This window comes from Xiphophorus maculatus, chromosome 2, assembly GCF_002775205.1.
Source record: "Xiphophorus maculatus strain JP 163 A chromosome 2, X_maculatus-5.0-male, whole genome shotgun sequence".
Classification (NCBI taxonomy): Eukaryota; Metazoa; Chordata; class Actinopteri; order Cyprinodontiformes; family Poeciliidae; genus Xiphophorus; species Xiphophorus maculatus.
The window spans coordinates 22,631,409-22,639,961 of record NC_036444.1 but is presented as its reverse complement, the minus strand read 5'-3'; the positions used below and the strand labels follow the sequence as shown (position 1 = coordinate 22,639,961).

Sequence of the window (8,553 nt, the reverse complement as noted above, 5' to 3'; positions counted from 1 at the left end):
TCAGCTGTTTGTTTGCACAGCGGTAGGAGTACCTTTTTTTTTGCAGCTCTGTTTTTTCGTTCTTTTTTGGATTTTGGAACCTTTTTTGGTGTTTTTTTATTTTGTAGAATTACCTCCCCACAGTTTTCTACTGTTGGGGAGGGGTTTTCTCCTTTTTGTAATGGAGTTGTCAAAGAACAAGCGGACGGATCCCTCGGTTTTGGACAATTTGGAAAGGAACACGGAAACAAGCTTCGAACAAGTGAAAATGACTGGAGTATTTGAAAAAGAAAACACGGTCCAGATTGAAGTTGTGGGAGACGAAAAGATTTCAGTGCTAGACCTGATGAAAAACATACGCTTTCTGTGTGGAGGTTTATTAGCATGTCGAGTATTATCGGCCAAGAAATTTGAAATCACATTAAGCAATGAAAAAGCAAAAAAGAGACTTTTGGACGGATTCAAGATGGGTTCATCTACAATACACGCCAAAGAACTTATAAATGATGAACTGGTGGTCTCCTTCTTAACGTTACCAGCCTACATCACAGACGAGGAGATTTTAAGCAAGTTACATACTTGGGGAGTTAAAGCAGTGTCAGAAATCAAGCGTCGGGTGTGGCCGGGAACGAAGATTGCCGATGGAACACGGTTTGTAAAAGTCAAATTTACTGAAACTGTACAGTCTCTGCCTTATTCTGCCAGATTTAACACAGCTCTTGGTCCAGAATATTTTAGAGTTATTCATGATAGACAGGTTAAAGTTTGCAGGATATGTTTACAACCGGGCCACATTGTCAGGGACTGTCCTGATTTTTGCTGTCATTTCTGCGGAGTCCAGGGGCATTATGTGAGAGAATGCTCGGAAAAAAAACAGGAAAAGAAATGTCAAATCTGCCAAAATCAAATAGATAAATGCATTTGCAACTTAAGTGAATCTGATGATCAAGACCAGGGTCTGACAGCGGACTTCAAGGAAGCCGATACGCAGAGCGGAGAGGAAAGCGAAATGGAGGGGGAAGTGGAAGAGAATGAGCAGGTGGAGGGAGGTGAGGAAGAGCTGAGCGAGTGCATGCCAAGTGCTGAGTGGTCTGTGGCCAGGGCGCCGGACGCAGAGGTGTCCGGTGCGCTGGCTATGGGCGAAGTATCCAAAAACGGTAAAAACACAGTCGAAGAGGAGCGGGAAGAAGTCGCTGCGCCTCTTCCCCCTGTAGCCGAAGGAAACTCGCAGCTTCTATCGCCGGCCCATCTGCCGTCTTTTCAAACCCCGCTGAGCGCTTTGCCGCGGACGCTCAAAATAGTGGACTATGTAGAGTCGGACCCTGATCTTGATCTTACAAAAATAATACAAACGAGGAAAAGACTGGCAAGCCTAGCAACAAAACCCAAAAGAAAAGCAAAAAAATGACTATGGCAACTTTTTTCCACTTAACACTAATGCTCCTTCTCTCACTTAATGCCCGTGGGCTCAGCAGGGAAGAAAAGGTGAACGCAGTCATTTTTCAATCGCATTTCGATATACTCTGTCTACAAGAAACAAAGTGGGATATTTCAAAAGAAAAAGAGATGTCACATAAATGGAAAGGGAAAATGTTTTCATCTACATCAAGTACTCAAGCGGGTGGGGTTGCCATTTTTATGAGGGAGGGTCTGTTTAACAATTGTCATTTAATTCATAAAGATAAGCAGGGTAAACTTATCATAATAGATTTCTTTTACAATAATAAATCATGTAGGTTAATTAATATTCATGCACCAAACATAGATACACACAGGAAAAAGTTCTTTATTGGTTTAAGACAATGGATAGTTACAAATTGTATCATAATAGGAGACTTTAACATAACACTAACAAAATCTGACATTTCAAATAACTGCACATTTTCTGAGGATTATAGCAGGAACACACTTTTTGACATTATTACACAAAATAGTTTGATAGATATTTGGAGACTTTTTCACCCAGGTAAAAAACAATTTACCAGAAAACAGGTCATTTTAGGAAAACTGAAACAATCACGACTCGACTTGTGCCTGATCTCGTCTTCTCTTGTCCCCGAGGTGTCATCCTGTCTCATCCGGGACAACGTCTGGAGTGACCACTCCTTCCTGCAGGTTGAGATGGGAAGAGGCATCAGAAATGGGGGTCTCTGGTGTCTGAATGCTGCTCTTCTTCAGGATGAGGCTTACAGAGGTGAGATTGGCATCCTGCTGCAGACCCTGAGTGGGGAAATGGATCACACTGACAACCTGCTAGAGTGGTGGGATCAGGCCAAACAAAGAGTCAAAAACCTTTCCATAAAATATAGCAGACAGAAAAAACGGAGAGAACTCCATAATGAATGCATTTTAAGAAGAAAGTTAAATAGTGAATTAGATCATTTAGAAAATGACCAAAGCAGAGACATAACAGATTATTTGATAATAAAAAAACAACTAGAGCAAATAGAAATAAATAAATGTAAAGGAGCCATTATTCGCAGCAAAGCAAAATATTTAACAGAAGGAGAGAAATCTACAGCTTTCTTTCTGGCTCAAGAGAAACGCAAACAAGCTAACGCAACAATAAATGAATTGCTAAATGAGAAGGGAGAAAAGGTGTCAGACATAACAAGTATTTTAGAAACGGTTCAGACTTTTTATTCACATCTTTTTACAAGTGAAAACATTTCTACCAATAAAATAAATCAGGTTGTCGGTGTGATCGATTCCTCACTCTCTCGGGAAGACAGTCTCTGTTGTGATGCTCCATTGACAGAGGAAGAAATTAAACACGTTATCAACTCATTGAATAATAATAAAAGTCCTGGACATGATGGCATTACTTCTGAATTTTATAAACAGTTCAAAGATCCAATAAGTAAAATACTATTGCGGGTTTTTTCTGTCATGGAGCAAACAGGGTGCACGCCCAGGACCTTCGCCCAAGGAGTCATAACCATTCTTTACAAAAACAAGGGTGACAGGAATAACTTGGAAAACTACAGACCCATTAGTTTATTAAATACAGATTACAAAATATATTCCAAAATACTAGCAAACAGGTTAAAATCAGTAATAGGCACTTTAATCAGTTCATCGCAAGCTTACGGTATTCCTCAAAGAAACATTTCAGATACAGTGTTATCAATAAATCATACTATCCAGTCCATGGTCAGTTCACAAGGCATATTTCTAAATATAGATTTTAGTAAAGCTTTTGATAGGGTGGAACATAACTTCTTATGGGCAGTTTTAAATAAATTTGGATTTGGTCAATCATTTATCAGCAAGTTACAGTTATTATATTCAAAAGCAGAAAGTAAGGTCAAATGCAATGGTCATTTCACAGATTATTTCCGTTTACATAGGTCAGTCAGGCAGGGGTGTCCTCTGTCCTCCCTGCTCTACAGCCTGGTGGCCGAGCCCCTCGCCATCCTGATTAGACAGGACAAAAATATTCGAGGAATAAAATCACCACAGGGCAATGACAGTAAAATATTTCAGTTTGCAGACGACACTTCAATAACAGTCAAAGATGAAAACAGTTTAGAATTGGTTATTAAACATCTACAAACGTACGGTTCAGCCTCAGGAGCAAAAATTAATACAACCAAATCTGAGAAAATGTATTGTGGCGGGGCGGCTCGGACATCGGGAAGGTGGAAGTTCAGGGAGGTGGAGGACACAGTCAAGGTCCTGGGCGTGTACCTTGGTAAGCAGTGGAGAGCGGCGAGAGACGAGACCTGGAAAAACATCATAAACAAAATACAAAAACAGCTTAATCTCTGGAATCAAAGGAAATTAACCATCAAAGGGAAAGTAGTTATAATAAACAGTTTAATCATCTCTAAAATCATTTATCCACTCAGTGTTTATGATCTCCCAAAACAAGTACTCAACAGATTTAACAGTCAAATCTCTTTGTTCATCTGGAAAAGCAGAAGCAATTTAGTCAGCCATAAAACAATGATTGCTCCGCCTAAAGAAGGAGGACTCAAATTAGTTGACATTCAATCAAAAAAACAAGCAATAAGAATAAAACTTATCACCAGGTTCTTAACTTCTCCTATCAAGCACATTTGGCATGACTATTTTCTATCCGGTTTCAACTCATTTGGTACAAAAAACATTTATAATCTATGTTCAATTTCTGATCCAAAACTAATACAGTCTAACGAATTATTCACAGAATGTCTTGAAGCCTGGAACAAAATTAGGTTTCAACTCATCACGCATGTCAAGTACAGGTCTTGTCTCTCGCTGCCGATTTTCAACAACCCTGAGGTGGTCTGTGAGGGCAGGATGCTAAGTCTCCCGTCCTGGAGGAGAGCCGGTATTCACACCTTTGGGCAGGTTCTGAATGATCGGGGATTAGTGGATATCAATAAAATACTCAACCTTTTCAGAGTATCTAGAACGCCTTATAAAAAGAATATCTTAGTTAAACATGCTAAAAAGATCCAGGCCGCTTTGCCTTTCCACTGCTCCTCGATCATTGGCAGGAGAAGACGACATCAGGAGGTGCAGGATGACGCCCCGACTTTCCTTCTATCAATTGGTGATAAGAAAACAAACATCAGTTTAGTGACAACAAAAAAATGGTACCGTTTATTAGTTTCACACATTAGCAAAGAACCCACAGCTCATAAGCAATGGGCAAAAATATTTCCCAGTATACCGGTTTACAACATTTGGTCAAACACACAGCTCAAATTTAGTCATCAACAAGCCAACAACACCGATATTCTGTTAAGGCACAGAAGAATTTTTACGGGCGTCATCCTGCACCAGATATACAAGGAGAAGTATGGCAGAGACTGTACAGTTTGTCTTTCAGACCCCGAGACTTTAGAGCACCTGTTCCTCCACTGTCCCGGCTGCACCCTCTTCTGGAACAAGATCCATCAAATCATCAACAACATCTCTACAACGGACGACAACAACTGGGACTCAATCAGACTTTTTGGAATCACATCTTCTCTCGGACATCTAACAAAGACACAATTCAACCTCTGTAACATCATTCTTTCCCTGGCCAGGCACACCATCTACATTTCCAGAAATCTTCAACTCTATGATAACAAGAAAGTGGACCGTTGGAAGCTTTTTTCAGGACTATTGCAAAATCATCTTAAAACAGTAAATAGCATCAGCAAGGGACTTTGTGAAAATATGTTTGGGCCTCTTATAAAATGTGTTTATTTTCAAGGATGGTCTTTTTGAACTTTTGTTGTTTAGTATATTACAATTAATGATTGTATTCTTTTATCTTATTTGCGTATGTTTTGTTTGAAAATGAGATTTGTGCATATGTTTTGTGTTTTTTTTTTTACTTTGGTTTGTCGTAAACAATTATATTTTAATTCAAATTTTATTTCGAATGAATTTAATTTTATTGATTTCTTTTTCTTTTTTCACATTAATGATTGAAATCTGTTTTATTTTTTAGTAATTAAAAATTTTTTGTTATTCATTTTGTTCACTGTAAATGATTGTAAAAAAATTTTTTTTAATTTTGAATTTTTTCATAAATAAAAGAGAAAAAAAAAAAAAAAAAAGAACGCCCGATCTCGTCTGATCTCGGAAGCTAAGCAGGGTCGGGCCTGGTTAGTACTTGGATGGGAAACCGCCTGGGAATACCAGGTGCTGTAAGCCTTTTGGTGCTGCTGCCTTTAAAATATTTCACATTGAGGGACACAACAAAGTGTCCCTCAATGTTTTGCCCCCACAAAGAAGCACGCTTAACCCTACGGAGAAGCACGGCTAACCCTACGAAGAAGCACGACTAACCCTACGGAGAAGCACGGGAGACCGCCTGGGAATACCCAGGTGAAGTAAGCCTTTTGGTGCTGCTGCCTTTAAAATATTTCACATTGGGGGACACAACAAAGTGTCCCTCAATGTTTTGCCCCCACAAAGAAGCACGCTTAACCCTACGGAGAAGCACGGCTAACCCTACGAAGAAGCACGGGAGACCGCCTGGGAATACCCAGGTGAAGTAAGCCTTTTGGTGCTGCTGCCTTTAAAATATTTCACATTGGGGGACACAACAAAGTGTCCCTCAATGTTTTGCCCCCACAAAGAAGCACGCTTAACCCTACGGAGAAGCACGGCTAACCCTACGAAGAAGCACGACTAACCCTACGGAGAAGCACGGGAGACCGCCTGGGACTACCAGGTGCTGTAAGCCTTTTGGTGCTGCTGCCTTTAAAATATGTCACATTGGGGGACACAACAAAGTGTCCCTCAATGTTTTGCCCCCACAAAGAAGCACGCTTAACCCTACGGAGAAGCAAGCTTAACCCTACGAAGAAGCACGACTAACCCTACGGAGAAGCACGGGAGACCGCCTGGGACTACCAGGTGCTGTAAGCCTTTTGGTGCTGCTGCCTTTAAAATATTTCACATTGGGGGACACAACAAAGTGTCCCTCAATGTTTTGCCCCCACAAAGAAGCACGCTTAACCCTACGGAGAAGCAAGCTTAACCCTACAGAAGTGTAGTCAAAGCAAAAAGAAACAAAGTGCCAACTGGATGTGGTGCGTTACGAAAAGCTGTAGCTGGCAGTACTCTGTGGCTTACGGCCACACTACCTTGAGAACGCCCGATCTCGTCTGATCTCGGAAGCTAAGCAGGGTCGGGCCTGGTTAGTACTTGGATGGGAGACCGCCTGGGAATACCAGGTGCTGTAAGCCTTTTGGTGCTGCTGCCTTTAAAATATTTCACATTGGGGGACACAACAAAGTGTCCCTCAATGTTTTGCCCCCACAAAGAAGCACGCTTAACCCTACGGAGAAGCACGGCTAACCCTACGGAGAAGCACGGGAGACCGCCTGGGAATACCCAGGTGAAGTAAGCCTTTTGGTGCTGCTGCCTTTAAAATATTTCACATTGGGGGACACAACAAAGTGTCCCTCAATGTTTTGCCCCCACAAAGAAGCACGCTTAACCCTACGGAGAAGCACGGCTAACCCTACGGAGAAGCACGGGAGACCGCCTGGGAATACCAGGTGCTGTAAGCCTTTTACGAAAAGCTGTAGCTGGCAGTACTTTGTGGCTTACGGCCACACTACCTTGAGAACGCCCAATCTCGTCTGATCTCGGAAGAGCCATCCTTCGTTACCCATTGGGTGGCCCAGTGTCCCTAATTTTTAACACCCACAGTGACACCGTGACAGCCCCCCAAAGAGGGCAAAGTTCACCTAAAAAATACCTAAAATTACCCTTCGTGGCCATGGTTAGGTGAAGTTCCATTTATAGCCACCAGGTGACATCGGGACATCCAGGAGGATTTAACATGCGAAATTTGGGAGCATTTAACATGGGGACATTTGGGAGGACTTACTATGGGAAATATGGGTGGACTTGACATGGGGAAATATGAGAGCATCAAGAAATCCTCCGAAATGCCAGGCACTCCATGGGGAAATTTGGGAGGATTTAACATAAGAAATTTGGGTGACTATTTGGCAATTTGTCATATTTCTCTGTTGGCAAAGTGATCGAGGCCAATGAATCCAACCTGGGTTCCATTGCCGCTAAGCTACAGGATCTGGTCCAGCATGGCATTGTCCTTCTAAGGACATATTTTGTCAAAGATTATTTCAAAGTTAAAAGGTATAAGGACTATAAGTCATTGTATCTTCATGGTTCCTGTAACCTAGTGGTTAACCCTCACAGTCTTCCCCTGAGAGACCTGGGTTTGCTTCCCACTGGCTGCAGGCATTGTTTTGTTTAAGTGTATAGCCAGCCATCTGAAGAATCATTTAATTCTTCATTTAAGATGAATTTTTAAAAATGGACATTAGAAGTTTCAACTATTGATCTAAAAAGTGGCTCATTACTGGAGTCTTCAACAACACAGAGTTCGAGGGGGACATCTAGTGGTCACAAAAATGAAGTGCAACTCCCAAAAATGGAGTATAATTCAATTTGTTGGCAAAGGTATATAATTATATAATACACATATAATTATATGTGTATTATAGTTTTATATAAATAATATAACCTTGGGGCCAAATGTGGGCCCTGAGTATCAGAGTTGGTAAGTAATTACTAGTTACATTTACTCAGTTACGTTTACTTGAGCAACTTTATGGAAAAATAATAATTTTAGGACTATTTTTACTACACTGTACTTTTTAATTTTGCGCTACTGTTTCTTGAGAAGATTTGTGGATACTCTATCGACTTCGAGCTACTTTGCTGAATGAAGACAAAGCTTTCCTTAACCACAAGTTTTGTTAAAGCTTCATAAGTTTTTTTTGTATCGCCCCGCAAGGGGTCTCTTTTTGTGGGCTCCAGTGTCCCTTTTTCAAAGTAGACTGACAGGAAAGGGGGAAGACATGCGGTAAACGTCGTCGGGTCCGGGAGTCGAACCCGCGACCGCCGCGTCGAGGCTATGCTTTGCCTGAATGTGGGTCGCGCTGACCCCTCCGCCACCACGGCACGCCCGCTTCATGAGTTTTATATCGAAAAAACTGATTAGAAAATGTTTTCTTTTGCCTGGTTTTGTTATTCTGTAATTGTTATTTATGTAAATTATTTTCATTTTGGTCTTTAACGTACCAAAATTTCCACTTCGTATTTTGG

The 8,553-nt window shown here is 41.2% G+C and overlaps 1 non-coding gene across 1 annotated transcript; it reads left to right on the top strand.

The window, feature by feature from the left end:
- Positions 1-6,537: 6,537 nt before the first annotated feature.
- On the top strand, positions 6,538-6,656 carry LOC111606518. Its single transcript, XR_002752065.1, has one exon. It is a non-coding gene; the product is annotated as a 5S ribosomal RNA (ribosomal RNA).
- Positions 6,657-8,553: the final 1,897 nt, after the last annotated feature.